This window comes from Rhinopithecus roxellana, chromosome 2 (genome assembly GCF_007565055.1).
Source record: "Rhinopithecus roxellana isolate Shanxi Qingling chromosome 2, ASM756505v1, whole genome shotgun sequence".
In the NCBI taxonomy this organism is placed as follows: domain Eukaryota; kingdom Metazoa; phylum Chordata; class Mammalia; order Primates; family Cercopithecidae; genus Rhinopithecus; species Rhinopithecus roxellana.
Genome location: NC_044550.1, coordinates 169,605,787 through 169,628,356, shown reverse-complemented (window position 1 = coordinate 169,628,356; position 22,570 = coordinate 169,605,787). Strand labels below are relative to the sequence as shown.

General features: G+C 44.2%; 1 long non-coding RNA gene across 1 annotated transcript in view; it reads right to left on the bottom strand.

Moving 5' to 3' along the window:
- Positions 1-21,347, bottom strand: part of LOC115892524 — a 38,519-nt gene extending 17,172 nt beyond the window's left edge. Inside the window, exons 1-2 of the long non-coding RNA XR_004052401.1 lie at positions 21,101-21,347; positions 7,673-7,762 (exon numbers count right to left, since the gene is read on the bottom strand). This is a non-coding gene — a long non-coding RNA (uncharacterized LOC115892524). The remainder of the gene's footprint in view (positions 1-7,672; positions 7,763-21,100) is intronic.
- Between the last annotated feature and the right edge of the window lie 1,223 nt (positions 21,348-22,570).

Below are 22,570 nucleotides of genomic sequence, written 5' to 3'. Positions count from 1 at the left end.
AGTTCAAACGATTCTCCTGCCTCAGCCTCCTGAGTAGCTGGGATTACAAACATGTGCCACCACGGCCGGCTAACTTTTTGTATTATTAATATAGAGCACGGTGCCCGACTAGAAATAAAATTATTTTGTATTTACTTACATTCTTATTCCTTTACTAATGCATATGAATAAAGAAAATACAGATGGCTGCATGCAAACAGTGTACGATAATATTAAATTTAAAAAAAGAAAGAAGGCTGGGCATGGTGGCTCATGCCTATAATCCCAGCACTTTGGGAGGCCGAGGCGGGCAGACTGTCTGAGGTCGGGAGTTCGAGACCAGCGTGGCCAGCATGATGAAACCCCGTCTCTACTGAAAATACAAAAATTAGTCAAGCATGGTGGCACATGCCCAGCTACTTGGGAAGCTGAGGCAGGAGAATCACTTGAATCTGGGAGAAGGAGGTTGCAGTGAGCTGAGATCATGCCACTGCACTCCAGCCTGGGCAACGGAGTGAGGCTCTATCTCAAAAAAAAAGAAAGCAGTCTGGGTGCTGTGGCTCTTGCCTGTAATCCCAGCACTTCAGGAGGCCGAGGTGATCACCTGAGATCTGGAGTTTGAGACCAGCCTGGCCAACATGGTGAAACCCCTTCTCTATTAAAAATACAAAAATTAGTCACACATGGCTGTGGGCACCTGTAATCCCAGTTACTCAGGAGGCTGAGGTAGGAGAATCACTTGAACCGGGAGGTGGAGGTTGCAGTGAGCCAAGATCGCGCCACTGCACTCCAGCCTTGAGCGACAAGAGTGAAACTCCGTCTCAAAATAAATAAATACATAAATGTAAAAAGCACAAATTGATCTTATAAAAAGGCTGTCAATCTCATTTATAATCAGGGAAAATAAAAATAAAACCACCGGGAGACACCATTTTATTCTCACCAGAAGGGCAAAATTAAAGAATCTTATAGGCCAGGTACAGTGGCTCACACCTGTAATCTCAGCACTTTGGGAGGCTGAGGAAGGCAGATCACTTGAGGTCAGGAGTTCGAGACCAGCCTGGCCAACATGATGAAACCCCATCTCTACTAAACATACAAAAATTAGCCAGGCATGATGGTGCATACTTGTAATCCAAGTTACTTGGGAGGGTTGAAGCAGGAGAATCACTTGAACCTGGGTGGTGGCAGTTACAGTGAGGCAAGATCACACATTGTACTCCAGCCTGGGCAACAAGAGCAAAACTGTGACTCAAAAAAAAAAAAAAAAAAAAAAAAGGAAATACTAAAATTAGCTGGACATGGTGGTGGGCACCTGTAATCCAAGCTACTTGGGAGACAAGGAGAATCGCTTGAACCCGGGAGGTGGAGGTTTCAGTGAGCCAAGATTATATCACTGCACTTCAGCCTGGGCCACAGAGCAAGACTCTATCTCCAAAAAAAAAAAAAAAAAAAAGTCAGATAATAACAAGTGTTGGCTAAGATGTGGAGCAATGGTGATTCCCACACATTGCTGTTGGGAGTGTTAATTAGCCCAACCATTTTAGGCAACAGTTTGCTATTATTTGGCAAAAATAGAAGAAATTCCTGTCCTTCTAGAGAAATTCTTACTCATGTGCACCTGAAGCTTGACAAAGTGGTCACATGAGCAGGGATCAAAATAGCCCCAAAGAAGAATCAACCCAAATGCCCAAAATAGTAGAATGGATAAATAAATTGCATATTATTCCTGAAATGGTATCCCATACAGCTAGAGTAATAACAAAATTTTACAGCTGCACACGAAAACATGGATAAATCCTGCAGTCAGAATATAAATAACAGAAGCAAGTCACAAAAGGACATCTAAATCATGAATTCTCTATAGAAAATGCAAAAACAGATACAGTAGAATGAACCTATAGTCACAGCCAGTCAGTTCTATGTTCCTCTCTGTTTCTGTCCCTCTCTCCTGCCATCTTGAGATGACCTTGGAGTCAAACTCGTAATTTGCTAGTGCAGGGCTTCCTTTGAGGGGTGTATATACTTTGTTCCTCTGGTTTCATTTGCTCATACATTCATTCAACAAGTACTGAGAACCAACTCTGCATACGGCACTGTTTTTAGTGCTGATGGCAAAACAAAAAGACAAAATTCTGCTTCTATCCTGGAGCTAACATTTTTTGGGGGGCAGGGGGTGGGTAGAGGATGAGGGGGAGATAGTAAACAAAATAAAAATGTAAATTATATATACAGTAGATAGTGATAAGTACTGTGGGAAAAAATAAAGCCAGGAGAGATTGTAATTATAAGTAGGGTGGCCAGGAAAGAACTCCTTGTGATGGCAATATCTAAGCAAAGATTTTAAGGAATGAGGAAGGTAGTTGTGCCAGTATCTGGGGAAGTGCTTTCCAGATAGAGGGAACAGCAAGTGCGAGGGCCTGGAGGCACAGCTTTATCTCACCTGAGCATTTCAGAATCTGAGGAATATCTACTCCAAAAATCTCAAAATTTCCTTTCACTGTTACATGGTTCTTGCCACAAATATGACTCATGCTATGTTTACAACCAAGGAGAAACCTATATTTTGTGAGCCAGCATGTGCATGGTGCACGTAGGAATAATCTTGACCTAAAGTAATAACTGAAGTCACATTTGGTTATTTCATTAATTTGTATCAGTTCCTTGGGGCTAGCATTAGTTACCATACAGAGCGCAAATGTGAGCATCTGGTTTAAACTGCAGCTCTGCCACTCTCTGGACTTGAGCAATTTATTTAATCTTTCGGGGTGCAGAAAGATAAAATGATATCCACCTCAAAGCACTGTGATGAGGATTGAGAGAAAATACAAGTTCAAGTCTTTGGTGACCTTCAGTAAGATTTTACAATGTTCTTTGCATGCAGCTTGCACATTGCTTCAATTATTCATATCCTTGGTATGCTATTTTTGTTGTTGGTGTTGAAAAAGAAAATTCTGAAAGTGTTCAGACAGAAAAGGCAAATTTCTTTTTTTTCTTTTTGAGATGGCATCTCACTCTGTTGCCCAGGCTGGAGTGCAGTGGTGCAATCTCAGCTTATTGCAACCTCCGCCTCCCAGGTTTAAATGGTTCTCCTGCCTCAGCCTCCTGAGTAGCTGGGACTACAGGCTGGTGCCACCACGTCTGGCTAATTTTTTGTATTGTTAATAGAGACAGGGTTTCACCATGTTGGCCAGGCTGGTCTTGAACTCCTGACCTCAAGTGATCTGCCTGCCTTGGGCTCCCAAAGTGCTGGGATTACAGGTATGAGCCACCACGCCCAGCCTCATAGATCTATTTTTAATCCCTCCAGCTCTAGAAAATCATATGGGGAAAAGAATTAATATATACTATACACAGACATTCATTCTTAGTGCTGCACTGCAACATAACCTATCTGTGTTGCAGTCTCTAACATCTCACACTCTATGTTTATTCATGTCTTTGGTTAATACCTATGTCATTTTAGTCTACTAAGATTCAATTAATATCAATAAAAATAAAATAATAATAGTAAAGTCATAATATTATATGCTTATATCATTTGTTTCCTGAGAGGTCACAAAACTCTAATAATATTATTTTATGACTCATCTTTGCTAACCTGCCTGTTATTCCCTTGAATGGATGTACACATTTATACTAAAATATCATTCCTTGGCTGGGAGCGGTGGCTCACACCTGTACTCCCAGCACTTTGGCAGACTGAGGTGGGTGGATCACTTGAGGTCAGGAATTCAAGACCAGCCTGGCCAACGTGGTAAAACCCTGTCTCTACAAAAAATACAAAAATTAGCCGGGGTTGGTGGAGCATGCCTGTAGTCCCAGGTACTCTGGAGACTGAGGCAGGTGAATTGCTTAAACCCAGGAGGTGGAGACTGCAGTCAGTGAGCCGAGACTGCGCCACTGCACTCCAGCTTGGGCGACAGAGTGAGACTGTCTCAAAATAAAACAAATTAAAAATAAAATAAAATAAAATATCATTTCCTGTGTATGTGAAATTCAAATTTAACTGGGGCCAGGTGTGGGGGCTCATGCCTATAATCTCAGCACTTTGGAAGGCCAAGTCAGAAGAATCACTTGAAGCCAGGAGTTATAGAGACCAGGTTGGGCAACACAGCAAATCCGTATTCTTAAAAAAAAAATTAAACTAAATAATAAAACTAGGCCGGGTGCGGTGGCTCACTGCTGTAATCCCAGGCAGAGGCAGGCAGGTCACTTGAGCTCAGGAGTTCAAGACCAGCCTGGGCTATATGATGAAACCTCATCTCTACAAAAAAACTTTAAAAAATTAGCCAGGCATGGTGGCACCGCCTGTAGTCCCAGCTACTCAGGAGGCTGAGGTGGGAGGATCACTCGAGCCTGGGAGATCAAGGCTGCAGTAAGCGGTGATTGCGCCAACGTGGGTGACACAGTGAGACCTTATCTCAAAAAAAAAGTTAAAAAAAATTAAAAAAATAAAAACAAAAATAACTAGGAGCCCTTAACTGGCCCCTAGTTCCCAGTCCAAGCCCTCCCTGCATCTGGGCTCTAAGTGTGATTCAGCAGGCTGAGGATACTGCCCATGTCCTGAAGGCTGAGCTGTCATATTTCTGTCATCCTTATCCACTTATCCCACCCCTAGAGATGCCATCTGGCATGGCAGGAACAGTTTTTGGGGCACAGTCTTGAGTTCAAATCCCACTCCTTCTTTTAAATGGCATCACGATTTGTGGCGAGTTGCTCAAGCCCTTTGCACTTCCGTTTCCTCATTTGTAACACAGGGCAAAAACTAGAGACCCAAACTCACAAGCTTGTTGTGAGGTTTGCATGAGAGGATGCGTGAAAAGCACTTCACAGAGCCAAAATATGAGCCTGAAGCTTGTGTCTGCAGAGGTTAAGGCAAGAAAATTACTCCTGGGGCTGCCTTCAGTGTCGCTGGAAGAAGTGAAAACCACAACAAAGCTTGGGTCGGGGGGACAGGAAACCAGAGAGACAGGGAATTCTAGTTTTTGGTAGCAGGAGGTTTGGAGCCCTTTAAAAGAAAGTTACTTCTGGTTGTTGTTGTTGTTGTGTGTGTGTGTTTTATTTATTTATTTATTTTGGTCAGTGTTTTCCTTGCGAATGAAACTGACTCTGTGAAGGTGATGTCAGATGAGAGATTGAACGATTCCGCGTGGGCAGCTACAAGGTAGAGGCCGCGTTCTGTGAACACTCAGAAGCGCTTCCTGATTTCCTCCTCAGCCCGAGTAGAAGTCTGAGCTGACTGAGACATCCACATGCTTTCCTTCTGGGCAAAACAAAACCTTTCACCATGCCTTTTCCACATCTCCCAGGGCCTCCACAACTCCTGTGATCCAAGACCTGTTCGAAATGCCAAAGTTACCTATTGTTAAATATTTTCAAAGCAGCGGAGGCAGTCCTGCCAACTCTGTCCCGCTGTCTCCAAGAGCTAAGGCCAACAGCCCAAGGGTCCTTGCCAATTTCCTGGAGAAGGGGGGTGTTACAGTTAAGTGGGGTGGGATCTTAAAGGGCCAGAGCCAATATTAGGGCTTCAGGCTGCCAGGTCTTCTGTCATTAGTGGGGACAGGTGGTGTCTCCTCCCTTGGTTCCTCACCCAAGCAGTCTGTCTGATAGATGCGGTCTGGGAGGAGCTTCTGCCGGCTCACCTCTAGATAAGGGTGTGGAAAACACAGCCTTGGCTTCTTCCTGGGGACACAGTCTTGACCCTTGAGCTGGAAAGAAGAGGCTGGTTCCAGGGAGGGAATGGGCCATGTCTCAGTCAACTTCTTTCTTTCTTTCTCTGTCTTATCTTTCTTTCTCTCTCTCTCTCTCTTTCTTTCTCTTTCTTTCTTTCTTTCTTTCTTTCTTTCTTTCTTTCTTTCTTTCTTTCTTTCTTTCTTTCTTTCTTTCTTTCTTTCTTTCTTTCTTTCTTTCTTTCTTTCTTTCTTTCTTTCTTTCTTTCTTTCTTTTCTTCCCTCCCTCCCTCCCTCCCTCCCTCCCTCCCTCCCTTCCTTCCTTCCTTCCTTCCTTCCTTCCTTCCTTCCTTCCTTCCTTCCTTCCTTCCTTCCTCTTATTATCATTTATTTATTCATTTGAGACAGTATCTTGCTCCGTTGTCCAGGTTGAAGTGCCATGGTGTGATCTCAGCTCACTGCAACCTCCGCTTCCCAGGTTGAATTGATTCTCCTGCCTCAGCCTCCCAAGTAGTGGGGACTATAGGCGTGTGCCACCATGCTGTGCTAATTTTTGTATTTTTTTTTAGAGACAGGGTTTCACCATATTGGCCAGGCTGGTCTCTTGAACTCCTGGCCTCAAGTCATCCACCTGTTCACCCATCTCGGCCTCCCAAAGTGCTGGGATTATAGGTGTGAGTCACCACGCCCAGCCTCTCTCTCTCTCTCTTTCTTTCTATAATTTCTCTAGAAGAAATTCAGTTGACTTCTTTCTTGCCTGCTGGACCACAGAGAGGTGGACATTTGTAAGGGAGGAGAGAAGGGAAGACAGCCACTAAAAGCAGGCACTGGCTGGGCAGGGTGGCTACTCATACCTGTAATCCCAGTATTTTGGGAGGCCAAGGTGGAAGGATCACTTCAGCCCAGGAATTGAGGCTGCAGTGAACTATCATGACACCACTGCACCCCAGCCTGGGTAACAGAGAGAGACCCTATCTCTAAAATAAATAAATAAATAATAAATACATAAATAAAAGCAGGCACCATTTTGGCTGTTTTGGATCTAGAGCAGTATTTTCCAGTGTTTGGGCATTTGCATTCCACCTTTGTAATTTTTGCAGAATCTCTTTATTTTATTTTAATTTTTTCTTTTTTGAGACAGTCTTGCTCTGTCACCCAGGCTGGAGCACAGTTGCATGATCTCGGCTCACTGCAACCTTGGTCTCCCAGGTTCAAGCGATTCTCATGCCTCGGCCTCCCAAGTAGCTGGAATTACAGGTGTGCCCACCACACCTGACTAATTTTTTGTATTTTTAGCAGAGACGGGGTTTTGCCACGTTGGCCAGGCTGGTCTTGAATTCCCGACCAACCTCAGATGATCCGCCCACCTCAGCCTCCCAAAATGCTGTGGTTACAGGCATGAGCCACCATGCCTGGCCTGCATTTATTTTTATAAATGCACATCTCTGGACCTAAAAATGCTTATCCATGTGACCTTTGAAACCATCTCAAGTAATAATAGCTGAAACTTATTCAGTGTTTTGGGCCCTGAACTATTTCCAAGCCCTTCATGGTAAGAATTTATTTATTCCTCACTGAGAGGAGGGGAGCGGGAGGAGAATAATACTACTGACTTCAACTATTGCTATGTGAGGATTCTCTGGCTGGTATATGTAAAGTGCTCAGAACCGTGTCTGATTGGAAGAAGATACATGCAAGCATTTGCTGTTAGTATTATCATTGCCATTTTACAGATGGCAAAATGCAGGCAAGTATAGGGATATTGACTTGCTTAAGGGCCCAAGGTGGTGGAATCAAATTCAGACACTGAGTCCGGAGCCTAGACACTAATCCCTGGTGCTGTTCACCTTCCACACTCTTGGAAACACTTCAACTCACCTAGAAGAAGTGCTGGCTGTTTGTCACCTGGATGCAAAGGTGTGGGGTGTGGTGCCTGCTTCTCTGACCAGTGAAGTTGGTGTGCAGTTTAGGACTGGAGGAAGGAGGAGTCCCATGTCTACTCAGAAATGTCAGGAACTCACCTGCTAAGCTGCCCCATCCAGGGAGAATGCTGAAACTTTATCCATTCCGAACAGAATCTTCAGAGGAAGGAGATGCTGTCTTCACTGTTCCTGCAATGCAGAACCAAGCGTTCCGGCTTTGAACAAAGACATTGACTATAAGTTACTGGCTTGAGTATTCTACATGCCTAGCCCTGGGGGAGAGGCGTGGACTTGAATCCAGCCTGTTTTATAAGTGTGCAATGCCTAATGGTCCAGAAGATGTTGCAGATGAAGTTTTTGATCTTTCTGAGAGTAATCTGTTTTTCACCACCCCAGAGACCCTCATTTGCATACCAACATATTGATTTGGTAAATAAAACTGTTCCATTTCTTCCATACAGCAGATCCCTAAAGGGTCTTAACCCGATCAATGGAGTCCAGTTGAGCTTACGATAGGGACCTGAAAGTGCCTCCTGTCTGCTGCAGAGAGTTGAGATTTAATCTACTAATTTAGACTTCCAAACAGCCCCAGACAATGAAGAGCTTATGCTGTGTGCATTTTTCAAACATTCAGAAAATGCTTTTGCTGTTAAAAACTTCTATCTTCTTTCCTCTGCCTTTTAAGGAGAGTACCAATTGTAAGGCTTCGTTGAGAACAACTTTTTTGTTTGTTTTTGTTTCTGTTTTTTCCTTAAGCAACGGAATCTCACTCTGTTACCCAGGATGGAGTGTAGTGGCACAATCACAGCTCACTGAAGCCTTAGACTTCTTGGGCTGAAGTGATCCCAGCCTCTTGAGTAGCTAGAACCATGCCTGGCTAATTTCTTAATTTTTTTAGAGACGGGGTCTCACTATGTTTCCCGGTCTGGTCTCCAACTCCTAGCCTCAAGCAGTGCTCCCAACTTGATCTCCCAAAGTTCTGAGATTACAGATGTGAGCCACTATACCCGGCCTAGAACAAGTTTCTAATACAGACTCTTCTCAATCTGTTGAGAAACAGTGGTTGTTGTTGTTGTTGTGTGTGTGTGTGTGTGTGTGTGTATGTTGAAGTCGGGTTTACTGAGGCATAATTTGCCACAGTAAAATTTGCATTTCTTAGTTTTAAACACGTCTAAAGTTTTAACAAATGTAAGCTGTACCACTATCACCACAATTGCGATAGATAATAGATAGATAATATTTCATCATTCCCCCTAAAGTTCCCTCACGCCCCTTTGTAGTCAATCTCTTCCCCATCCCAATCCTTGGCAGCCACTGTCCTGGTGTTTGCCTCTGTAGCTGTATCCTTTTTTTTTGGCAGAGTCTCAGTCTGTCACCCAGGCTGGATGAAGTGGCACAATCTTGGCTCACTGCAGCCTCCACCTCCCGGGTTCAAGCGATTCTCCTGCCTCAACCTCCCGAGTAGCTGGGATTACAGGCATGCGCCACCACGCCCAGCTAATTTTGTATTTTTAGTAGAGACGAGGTTTCGCCATGTTGGCCAGTCTGGTCTTGAACTCCTGACTTCAAGGGATCCACTCGCCACAGCCTCTCAAAGTGCTGGGATTACAGGCGTTAGCCACTGTGCCTGTCCTATAGCTGTGTCTTTTTTATAGTAGGTATTTTTACTTTAAATGGCAAGGCGGCTAATTTTTTTTTTTTTTTAAATCACATGTTCGCTACTAAAAATGTCTGGAAAGACCAAATAAAATAAAATAAATAAATAAATGTCTGGAAAGAAGCTGCTATTTTTAAATTATTTATGCCCCACAATCCTTATTGCAAAAAGGATGTAAGGCAGGCCAGGTGCTATGACTCACACCTATAATCCCAGCAATTTGGAAGGCCGAGATGAGCGGATGGATCACTTGAGGCCAGGAGTTCAAGACCAGCCTGGCCAACATGGTGAAACCCCATCTCTAATAAAAAAAAATTCAAAAATTAGCCAGGTATGGTGGTGTGTGCCTGTGATCCCAGCTACGCAGGAGGCTGAGGTGAGAGAATCGCTAGAACCTGGGAGGCAGAAGTTGTAGTGAGCAGAGATTATGCCATTGCACTCCAGCCTGGGTGACAGAGTGAAACTCCATCTCAAAAAGGAAAAAAAAAAAAAAAATGGATATAAGGCAGCAATAAAGTCATACAGTGAGAAAAACCACTGCAAGGAAGTCTAGACAGAGTGAAGACTGGTTGAAGGATTCCTTCTCCCCAACTTTAAAAGAAAAATGGCATGTGCCTTTGGTCCCAGCTACTCAGGAGGCTGAGGCAGGAGGATGGCTTGAGCTCAGGAGTTTGAGGCTGCAGTGAGTTACAAATAGTGCCGCTGCACTTCAGCCACAGGCAACAAAGACAGATCCTGTCTCAAAAAATTTTAATGAGAAGTTTACATCTTCAAATAAATTGCAAGAATAGGATGATGAATGCCTCTATACTCTTCTCCTAAATTTACCATTTAACATTTTTTGCCAGGTTTCTTCTCTCTCTCTCTTTGTACATGTATACACTCTTGTTTATTTATGTTTGTTTGGTTTTGCTGAGCCTTTTGAGAATAACCTACAGAAATCATAAGACTATCTCCCTAAACACTTCAGCATGCATCTCCTAACAACAGAGGCATTCTCCCTCAGAAACACGATAAATTGTTACTCAGTAAATTTGGTAATCATTAGATGCTATTATTTAACATATAGTGGCACTTTGGGAAGCCGAGGTGGGCAGAGCACTTGAGGCCAGGAGTTGAAGACCAGCCTGGCCAACATGGTGAAATGCTGTCTCTATTAAAAATACAAAATTTAGCCGGGCATGGTGGTGAACACCTGTAATTCCAGCTACTTGGGAGGCTGAGGCTTGAGATCACTTAAACCTGGGAGGTGGTGGCTGCAGTGAGCTGAGATCATGCCTCTGCACTCCAGCCTGGAGACAGAGCGAGACTCTGTCTCAAAAAATAAATAAATAAATAAAAATAACATATAGTCCATAATCACTTTTCTCCAGTTGTTTCAATGATGTCTTTTATAGCTGTTTAGGTTTTTCAAGAAAAACGTTAATTCAGCATATCCAATGAAGGATCAGGCATTGTATTTTGTTGTGTGATTTATGTCATTTTAGCTTCCTTTATTCTTGAACAGTTCTCCCAGCCTATCTATCTATCTATCTATCTATCTATCTATCTATCTATCTATATCTTTTATGACATGAACATTTTTTAAGAGTTCAGGCCAGTTGTTTTTCACAGTGTTCCTTAGTTTGGATTTGCCTAACTGTGTGCCCGTGGTTTAGACTCAGCCAAGGGAACCACGGGTGAGAGGTTGTGTCCTTTTCATTGTTTGGGAGAGGCACCTGCAAGACATTTCTGAAAAGTTCCTTTTGCAAAAGAAAAACAAGCCCCAAGTTCTTCCTGAAAGAAGAGCATTTAGCTTTGAATGTCTCCTCAGTTGCTACTGTGTGCACATCTCTTTAGCAAGGCATTTTCAGGAGGGACTGATTAAGAATTATGGTTTAGATTTTAGTTAAATGCTGTCACTTAGCTTTAAAACATATGTTCCCATATTCCCTGCATCAATGATGATTTCTATTTTATTACTCTTTGAATCATTTCTCCCTCTTTGGGAATATATCTCTTCAGTTATTATGTAACACGGTGGAAAAGTAGGATCAGACTTACAAAATGTGAGTCACACGCCCAGTTTTCGTAAGTCTACTTGAGTCTTTTCCCTGGTGTGCACATGGCTGACTCCCTTACAGTCTCCAGATCTAAATGTTCCCTCTCCAAGTGGCCAATACCAACTTCTCTCCTGAAAACATCAGCTACCACTGTATCCTCAATCCCTTTCATCCCCCATATCCTAAAAAATAGAGACAGGGGACTGGGCATGGTGGCTTACACCTATAATCCTAGCACTTTGGGAGGCCGAGGTGGGTGGATCACCTGAGGTCAGGAGTTCAAGACCAGCCTTGCCAACATGCTGAAACCCTATCTCTACTAAAAGTACAAAAATTAGCCGGGCGTGGTGGTGCATACCTATAATCCCAGCTACTCAGGAGGCTGAGGCAGGAGAATCGCTTGAACTCGGGGGGCGGAGGTTGCAGTGAGCCATGATCACACCACTTTACTCCAGCCTGGGCTATAGAGTGAGACTCTTTCTCAAAAAAAAAAAAAAAAAAAAAAAGTAGAGATGGGATCTTGCTACTTGCCCAGGCTTGTCTTGAACTCTTGGCCTCCAGCAATTCTCCCACGTCAGCCTTTCTAGTAGTTGCTGGGACGACAGGCATGTGCCACCAAGCCTGGATTCATTCCACCTTTTTTTTCTCTCTCTCCTTTTCAATTCTTATCTCTTGTTATCTCCAATATCCAATATAACTTACTTATTTGTGTATTTATTATCGTTGGTCTCTTCCTGACGGCACATGGGCCCCATGGGGCAGGGATTTCTGTCTGTGGTGTCCACTGTTATAGTCCCTGCACTGAGAACCATGCCTGACACATCATACGATCCTATGCATATTTACTGAGTGAACAAAGGAACAGGTGAATGGCTGTTTGTCCAGTGAGAAAATTATTTCATGTTTAGAATGAGAGAATTGTGAAAGTTATTGATCTCGTAGTAGTTAAGAGTATACAAGAGCTTGGGTTGGGTTCAGATTGTTGTTTGAATGTGGCTCATCTTTTACAGGACACTATTCCAGAATCTCAAGATTAGGTGGCAGTGAAGTATGGTACTAAGAGGCCCAAGAACCCTGGCCTGGTGTCCTGACTCCATGTGTCATAATGGTGGAACCTTGACACTCCAGGCTCTGTCAAACTGGGGTTCTCTCCCCTTGGGGCCACACCCTCCCTTAATTCGTTTCATTTCAAGGAGATGGCCCCAAAAGATAGAGAAAGGGTTTCCCACCAGGTGTGGTGGCTCGCCCCTGTAATCCCAGCACTTTGGGAACCTGAGGTGGGCGGATCAGTTGAGGTGAGGAGTTCGAGACCAGCCTGGCCAACATGGTGAAACCCTGTCTCTACAAAAATACAAAGATTAGCCAGGAGTGGTGGCTGCACCTGTAATCCGAGCTACTCGGGAGGCTGAGCCAGGAGAATCACTTGAACCCAGGAGGTGGAGGCTGCAGTAAGCTGAGATCATGCCACTTCACTCCAGCCTAGGCGACAGAGCAAGACGCTATCTCAAAAAAAAAACAAAAAGAAAAGAAAAGGGGTTTCCCTTGTCTTTTATTCCTTCTCATATGCAAATAGCAGTTTTGCTGCTTTCATCCTTCCTATTGAGGCACCTTCCACCTGCCACTACTCTCAATGTCTGGGATGAAGACAGAGTGGGGCCTGGCCCTCCTGCCAAGACCCAGTGGGTTACTGCTCTGACAGGGCAGAGGTCCCAACTCCTTTTATTACCATCATGGGGCAGAAATTGTGGTGCCTGGGGCCATGCAGTCACAACTCTTATGTCATTTGGACCTCGAGGACGAAGGATTTCTTGTTCTTTAATAGAAACAAACTAATCAAAGCACAGTGATTTCTAAACAAAGAAAGAACCCTGATACCAAGTGCAAATCAAGGAGACTGATTTCTAAACAAAGAGAGAGTCGTAATGCAGCGTGTGCCGGCAAGAAAAGACAACGGAAGCCACAGGCTGTTACTCACATATGCTCCCTGGAGAAGGCAGTCTCAGTGGGTGTGGTCATGGGAACCTAGGGCCATTGAAGGATTTTCCTGAGAGCTGTCCCTTCCCCTTGGGCAAATTCCTCAACCTCTCCAGCTGAGGGATTTTTTTCCATCTGTATTTCAGGATAATAATTTTATCTTTCATGGTTCTTGGTAATGAATAGAGGTAATATATGCAAAATGTTGGACAGAGAGTAGGTATTTAATATTAATAATAGTGATAATAATATAGTAGCTACCATTTATTGAGCAGCTGTTCTGTGCATGCTTACAGCAACCTGATAACCTCATTCCATAGGCACTTTTCTTTTCTTTCTTTCTTTCTTTTTTTTTTTTTTTAAGACAGTCTGGCTCTATCACCCAGGCTAGAGTGCAGTGGCATGATTTCGGCTCACTGTAGCCTCTGCCTCCCAGGTTCAAGTGATTCTCCTGCCTCAGCCTCCCGAGTAGCTGGGATTACAGGTGCCTGCCACCACACCTGGCTAAATTTTGTATTTTTAGTAGAGACGGGGTCTCACCATGTTGGCCGGGCTGGTCTGAAACTCCTGACCTCAAGTGATCCTCCTGCCTTGGCCTCCCAAAGTGCTGGGATTACAGGTGGAGGCACCGTGCCTGGCTAGCACTCTTGTTAGTTCCATTTTACAAACTCAAAAATGGAGTGTTAAAGGAATATGTTTCTGCAAAGAATGGGTGGCAGGAAAAAAAAAGATAAAATAAAAATAAAGGAATATATTTCTACCTAAGCCACACAGAGAGACAGTAGGAAAGATTCAGGCGAAAGGTTGGCTGCCTGACTCAAGAACCCAGTTCTTAAATTCTTTTTCTTTTTAAATTTATTTTTTGAGACAGAGTCTTGCTCTGTTGCCCAGGCTGGAGTGCAGTGGCGTGATCTCAGCTCACTGCAACCTCCACCTTCCAGGTTCAAGCGATTCTCTTGCCTCAGCCTCCCAAGTAGCTGGGACTACAGGCGTGTGCCACCATGCCAGGCTAATTTTGTGTTTTTAGTAGTAACAGGATTTCACTATGTTGGCTAGACTGGTCTTGAACTTCTGACCTCAGGTGATCCACCTGCCTCGGCCTCCCAAGTGCTGGGATTACAGGTATGAGCCACCACACCTGGCCTTAAATTCTTAATTGCTGGCCGGGCGCGGTGGCTCAAGCCTGTAATCCCAGCACTTTGGGAGGCCGAGACGGGTGGATCACGAGGTCAGGAGATTGAGACCATCCTGGCTAACACAGTGAAACCCCGTCTCTACTAAAAACATAAAAAACTAGCCGGGCAAGGTGGCGGGCGCCTGTAGTCCCAGCTACTCGGGAGGCTGAGGCAGGAGAATGGCGGGAACCTGGGAGGCGGAGCTTGCAGTGAACTGAGATCGCGCCACTGCACTCCAGCCCGGGCAACAGAGCGAGACTCCGTCTCAAAAAAAATAAATAAATAAATAAATAAAATAAAAATTAAATTAAAAAAAATTCTTAATTGCTTCGTTTGATGTCTTTTCAAGTAAGTGAAATATACACCTTTTTTCATATGAAAGTATATATAAAATATGTATTTTAATAAAATATATATTTTTTAAGTTCAGTGAAAAAATATATATATTACAATTTTCCAAGTAAGTGAAATATATATAGTCATGTCAACAATGGACTGCATATATGATTGTGGTCCCATAAGATTATAATACTGTATTTTCACAGTACCTTTTCTATGTTTAGATACACAAATACTTCCCATTGTGTTACGACTGCCTTTGTTTAGATACATAAATACTTCTGATTGTGTTACAGTTGCCTACAGTATTCAGTACAGTCACGTGCTGTATGGGTTTGTAGCTGTACCATATATCCTAGGTGTGTAGCAGGCTACGCCATCTAGGTTTGTGAAAGTACACTCTAGGATGATCACACAATGACGAAATTGCCTAATGATGTGTTTCTCTCTCTCTCTTTTTTTTTTTTTTTTTTTTTGAGACAGAGTCTCACTCTGTCAGCTGGGCTGGAGTGCAATGGCGCGATCTTGGCTCACTGTAACCTCCGCCTCCCGGGTTCAAGTGATTCTCCTGCCTCAGTGTCCTGAATAGCTGGGATTACAGGCATGCACCATCACACCCGGCTAATTTTTGTATTTTTAGTAGAGACGGGGTTTCACCATGTTGGCCAGGCTGGTCTCAAACTCCTGACCTCGTGATTCGCCTGCCTCAGCCTCCGAAAGTGCTGGGATTGCAGGCGTTAGCCACTGTGCCTGGCCTCAAGCGATTGTCTCACCTCAGCCTCTTTAGTAGCTGGAACTACAGGCACGTGCCACCGTGATTTTGCCATGTTGTCCAGGCCGGTCTCGAACTTTTGACCTCAAGTGATCTGCACGCCTCGGCCTCCCAAGGTGCTGGGATTACAAGCACGAGCCACTGCACCTGACCTGAGTACTCTATTTAAAACGCACTCCTCTCCTGTTACTCTCAGTATGGCTTTGTTTACCTTCATAGCAATTAGCCTCACCTGAGGTATCATATTCTACTCATGACTCCTCTGATGTAAGCTCCATGAGGCAGGGGCTGTATTTGGGCCTTTGCTTGTTCCCAGTGCCTGGCATGGAGTTATCTCTCAGCAAATATTTGTTGAATGTCCGGACGTGGTGGCGCATGCCTGTAATTCTAGCACTTTGGGAGGCTGAGGTGGGAGGATCATTTGAGCCCAGTCGGTTGAGGCTGCAGTGAGCCATGACGGTGCCACTAAACTCCAGCCTGAGAGTCAGAGCTGGAACTTGTCTCAAAATCTTTTTTTTAATTGTTGTTGAATGAATGCTTGGAGAGCCAAAGGAGCTGATTTAACCTGTCAAAGGCGTTAGATCAAACAGGCAGGGCCAGTTTTTCAGATCTGAGAGGGTGCCCAGGAGTTCTTCCCTCTTTCCAGCCCCTCAGTTCAGTTTTCTGGAACAAGAAGGCAACACTGCATTTGGATAACCACAGCTTTCTCTCAAAGGCTTTTGACTCTGCAGTTGGTTTTTTGTTTGTCTGTTTGTTTGTTTGTTTTGAAACGGCATTTGGCTCTTATCACCCAGGCTGGAGTACAAGGGCGTGATATCAGCTCACTGCAACCTTGGCTTCCCAGGTTCAAGCAATTCTTTTGCTTCAGCCTCCCCAGTAGCTTGGATTACAGGTGTGTGCTACCACACCCGGTTAATTTTTGTGTTTTTAGTAGTACAGGGTTTCACTATGTTGGCCAGGCTGGTCTTGAACTCCTGACCTCAGGTGATCTGCCTGCCTCAGCCTCCCAAAGTGCTGGGATTACAGGTGTGAGCCACTTTGCCCAGCCAAACATCTTTGATCTCTGACAGTCCACCAGACCATTCTGACTACCTGCCCACCTAGTAATTAGTTATTTCCTCCTTTCCATGATCGTCTCCCCCCGTTAACAATTCATAGCATATTTATTAATTTTCTGTTATGAATATGACACTATGTTAATAATGTGGATGCTTTATTAAAATGCAAAGTGACTCTTCCTCCTCAAGTAGGGTAGAGGCAGTATCGTTTAGTGGTTAAGGCAGAGAAGGATACGGATGACAGAACGTCTGGGTTCAAACCCTCTTTTTGTTTTTGTTTTGTTTTGTTTTGTTTTGTTTGAGACAGGCTCTTGCTCTGTCACCCAGCCTGGAGTGCAGTGGCACTAACACAGCCTGGGCTCAAGCACTCTCCCGCCTTGGTCTCCCAAGGTGTTGGGATTACAGGTGTGAGCCATTACACCTGGCTCAAACCCTCTTTTTACTACTCACTAGCCATGTGACTTGTGCAAGTCACCTAAACTCCCTAAGCCTCAGTTTTTTGTTGTTGTTGTTTTTGTTTTTTTAGATGGAATCTTGCTCTGTCGCCCAGGCTGGAGTGCAATGGCACGATCTCGGCTCACAGCAATGTCTGCCTCCCAGGTTCAAGCGATTCTCCTGTCTCAGCCTCCAAGCAGCTGGGATTACAGGTGCATGCTGGCACGCCTGGCTAATTTTTCGTATTTTAGAAATGGAGATGACAACAGTACTTACTGCTAGTGAACCACGAGTTTGTTAAAGTAAGCTCCCAGAGCCTTGCTCGGCATAATGCTACCACTAGATGACCTTTCATGGCTAGCATAGAATTGTATTGTGTGCCGGGCGCAGTGGCTCATGCCTGTAATCCCACCACTTTGGGAGACTGAGATGGGTGGGTCACATGGGGTCAGCAGTTTCAGACCACCCTGACCAACAAGGTGAAACCCCGTCTCTACTAAAAGTACAAAAATTAACTGGGCGTGGTGGCGCATGCCTGTAATCCCAGCTACTCAGGAGGCTGAGGCAGGAGAATCGCTTGAACCTGAGAAGAGGAGGTTGCAGTGAGCTGAGATCACGCCATTGCACTCCAGCCTGGGCAACAGGGGCGAAATTCTGTCTCAGAAAAATAAAAAATACAAAAGAATCATATTGTGAAGAGTGTCTATGCATCGATAAAAACTGAAATAACAATATGTGGATTGGATGACTCAGTGCAGTGTTTATACACACAGTGGACACAGGGGACATCCTGGTATAATGGAAAGAGCAGGTACTTGGAAACCATGCTGGCCTGCATAGGAGTGCCCACTCTAGCTTTTGCTAGCTATGAGATCTTGAGACCTCCTTCATCCACAGTTTCCTTGTTTGCATAACATGGACTTGAATTTTTGCTTATCGGAGTATTTGTGAAGATTTAACAAGATGCTCATTTCCTTCCCTGTGAATGTCTATTGCTGTTTAGAAATCCTGAAGAAAAGGCAAAGACTGTTCTGATTGAGTTGGGAAGTGGGTATGAAGTCAATACCTCACTTGGTTAATCAGAAGGACTCCTTTTAGTGAACGGGATTAGAGCTTTGATTGAAAAAAAAAAAAGCTGCTGGGTGCAGTGGCTCACACCTGTAATTCCAACACTCTGGGAGGCCAAGGCAGGCAGATTACCTGAGGTCAGGAGTTCAAGACCAGCCTGGCCAATTAGTGAAACCCAATCTCTACAAAATATTCAAAAATTAGCCAGGCATGGTGGTGCGTGTCTGCAGTCTTAGCTACTTGGGAGACTGAGGCATGAGAATTGCTTGAACCTGGGAGGCAGAGGTTGCAGTGAACCAAGATTGTACCACTGCATGCCAGCCTGGACAACAGAGCAAGACCCTGTCTCAAAAAAAAAGGAAGGAAGGAAGGAAAGAAAGAAGCTAAAGAAAAATTGTTCTATCAAAACAGAATAAAAGAGGATAATGATTTAGTCAAGGAATGTGTTGATGTCTGTATCATATAGATCCTTATCTTGTAATCCATGTTATAGAATCCTAAAAACTCAGCCTCTGAGGGGGACCAAGGAGCTCTGTAGCTTATTGTAGAAGCCCCTCTATAGACACTATCTCCCAAAAAGGGGTCATCTGACCTCTATTGGAATACTTCTAGGATGGCCAATTCACTGTTGCATGCGGCTGATGATTTTGCTTTTGGTAACTCGAACTCTTCCTAAGGTTTGCCCCCAAATTATTCCTGCAGCTGACTTCCACCAGCCTCTGACAAAGCACATTTTCCCATCTCTTCTCTCTGTGACTTGGCAGGGATTAGATTTTAATGGTTATCTACTGAGCAGAGTACTTTACAGTTCTTGGTAATAGCCCCTTATTCGGGAAAATCAATACCAGAAATAGTTGAAGCTTTAAAAAAATTCACCAGACATCTATCTGAGGTGGTTTAATAGCATGGCATTTGTAATTCCCACCACAGTCTGCAATGCAGTGGTGAGCACTGGCACTGATAACAGTGATGATATATTCCATAGCTAAAATATATTTCTTAGTATCACATCTCAAGTTCATTTTGTCAACATTATTGAGCATCTTACTAGGCTGTGGAAGGCACTAAATCCAACATAAACCTGCAAGCTGGTTTTCTCTTTCAACTCCTATTATCATTGTTTAGAACCACATTCATGAGATGTGATATAAAATAACATGATTGATGCTCTTAACAAAGCCATGAATGGGATGGGGTGGAGGGAGGCGGCTTAAATGTGCGCTAGAAAATGTTGATGCAAGGCTGGGATGAGGATGAGGAGAGTGAGGGACCTGGGACATAAAGTCTAAGGATCCTGTCCACCTAGTCCCTGCTCCTGTCTTCAAGGCCTCTTCTAGGTCTGGCATTTTGTGACCCAGTGCATACACATGAAGTGTGTGGTCTTCAAAGTCACCACCTGGGAAACCTTGACTTTCAAACAATGCTTCTATTGTTCACACTTTAGCAGCGGTGCTTGAGAATTACCTTCAGAGCCTGCATTGCATTTTTAAATTTCCATATGTCTTTGGGGGAATGATAAATTTTCGTCCTTTGGAGGTAGATTTGATTTTCAGAAACAGACACAAACCACCTGTGGCCAAATCTAGGGATTAATATGGAGTAGACAAGCCATATAACTCTATGTGGAATCAAAAGTAGATTTTCACTTGTGTGTTGTAAATTAGCCTTGAAGGCGATCTTGACGGAGGGGGCTGCAGAATGTGTTTTGAGCTAAAACAACTTTCCAGATTGGTACATGTGCTCTGAAGGCATCCACTCCAAAGCCATTACTTGCTCTATTATGAGAGTTTGGGAGTGTTTATTCTCTTTTTTTTTTTTTTTTGGAGATGGAGTCTCACTCTGTCACCCAGGTTGGAGTGCAACGGCACCATCTCGGCTCACTGCAACCTCTGCCTCCTGGGTTCAAGTGATTCTCCTGCCTCAGCCTCCCGAGTAGCTGGGATTACAGGCATGTGCCACCACACTTGGCTAATTTTTGTATTTTTAATAGAGACAGGGTTTCACCATGTTGGCCAGGCTGGTCTCAAACTCCTGACCTCAGGTGATCTGCCTGCCTCAGCCTCCCAAAGTGCTGGGATTATAGGCGTGAGCCACTGCGACCTGCCTGGAGTGTTTATTCTAAAAGTCACTTTGATTACTTTCTAGTCAGACTCTGTATTATTGAGTTAGAGTAAATAGAAACCATTTAACTTATCTTCAGTCCTTCTTCTTAAAGGTTGTAAGTGTGGAGAAATGACGTAATACTAATATATTACAAAATACTAACATATTTGCTTTATGATTAAGAGTTGACCCTTAAGAGAAATTGAACGGAACCAAGACATCTTAAGTCCTCTTTTAATCTCTCAAACATCTCAATTTCTCTTCAGGTTTGATTGAAATGTTTCATGTTGGGGAAATCCAAAGATTCCTTGGTGAGTTATCTCAGTCAAAACAGGAAAGAGGGACCTTCTGATATTCCTACTGCTGATCTGGAAAATCTTAGCTGGCAGAGAAATGAAGAAAGAACTGAAGGCCCTGCAATCCAACCAGTAAGCAACTTCAGACAGTTCCAAGAGCTCAGACTTGTTGACTTCTACTGTGGTCATGTGTTGGGCCAAAGTCTGAAAAACAGAACACCTGAGCTCCATGCCTGAAGACCATCCCAATCAATATTGTACTCACTCTTTTTTTTTTTTTTTTTTTTTTTTGAGACACAGTATCACTCTGTTGTCCAGGCTAGAGTGTAGTGACACAGGCTCGGCTCATTGCATCCCCCTTCTGGGTTCAAGCAATTCTCCTGCCTCAGCCTCTCGTAAAGCTGGAATTATAGTCACATGCCACCATGCCCAGCTAATCTTTTTGTGTTTTTACTAGGGACAGGGTTTCACCAGGTTAGCCAGGCTGGTCTCAAACTCCTGACCTCAAGTGATCTGCTACCTCTGCCTCCCAAAGTGCTGGGATTACAGGAGTGAGCCACCGTGCCCGGCCGGCACTGGGCTCTTAATCTCCCCAGATATCTACTTACCCATTTGCAAGTCCCTGCCCCAGACAGTAAGCTGCTTCTCCAGCTTCCCAGATAGCTTTTATTCCTTGTGAGAAACCAGCAGTTTCAGATGTCATTCCTGAAATTCAGTCTGAGCTTTTTCAGGCCTAAGACCTATTGGCCACTTTCTGCTGACGTGGCCTTCGGGTAGAAGTAACCTTCAGTTGGGCTTCCCAGCCACTTGAGTTTGCAGGAAACTATTCTGTATAAGCCTTTGAAAAATGGCAAGCTTCAAAACTCTTACTAATCTGTAAGTTGGAGCCTTGGGGACATATTTACACACCCTGGTAATTAATTGTTTGATAGCAGAGTTATTGCTAATTGTTTTATGGTTTTGCAACTCTGTGTGGTGGCTTACAATTGGTTCTCAGCCAGGCCGGGAGTGGTGGCTCATGCCTGTAATCCCAGCACTTTGGGAGGCCGAGGCGGGTGGATCATGAAGTCAGGAGTTCAAGACCAGCCTGGCCAACATGATGAAACCCCGTCTCTACTAAAAATACAAAAATTAGCTGGATATGGTGGCACTTGCCTGTAATCCCAGCTACTCAAGAGGCTGAGGCAGGAGAATTGCTTGAATGCAGGAGGCAGAGGTTGCAGTGAGCCAAGATCATGTCACTACACTCCAGCCTGGGCGACAGAGTGAGACTCTGTCTCAAAAAAAGGAAAAAAAATTGGTTCTCAGCTGAGACCAAAGAAACATGTGCCTTCAGGATATATTGAAACAAGAAATTATCTTTGAATGGGTGGAGTGATAGAGGGAAAGTCCAAAGGTTTATTATGCTTGAAAGCTAAAGAGGAGGGGAGCAAATACCTCCTATGAGCTGGGCACAGGCATGCTGTCAAGTGATGCTCTGCGTTATTCTATTTGATCCACTGGTCTAAGAGGGTAGGGTCATTGACTTCTTTTTAGCAGTTCAGAAAGTAGAGACTCAGAGGAGTTAAGAAACTGCACCAACTCTGGCTGGGCATGGTGGCTCATGCCTATAATCCCAGCATTTTGGGAGGCCAAGGCAGGTGGATCACCTGAGGTCAAGAGTTCGAGACCATCCTGATAAACATGGTGAAACCCTGTCTCTACTACAAATACAAAAATTAGCTGGGCGTGGTGGTGGGCACCTGTAATCCCAGCTGCTCAGGAGGCCGCGGCAGGAGAATCACTTGAACCCAGGAGGCAGAGGTTGCAGTGAGCCGAGGTCGCACCATTGTACTCCAGCCTGGGCAACAGGGCAACAGAGCAAGACTCCGTCTCAAAAAAAAGAAAAAGTAGCCAGGCATTGTGGCACACACCTGTAATACCAGCTACTTGGGAGCCTGAGCCAGGAGAATTGCTTGTAGCTGGGGGGCAGAGGTTGCAGTGAGCCGAGATCGTGCCGTTGCACTCTAGCCTGGTCAACAAAACCAAAACTCCATCTCAAAAAAAAAAAAAAAAAAAAAGAAAGAAACTGCACCAAG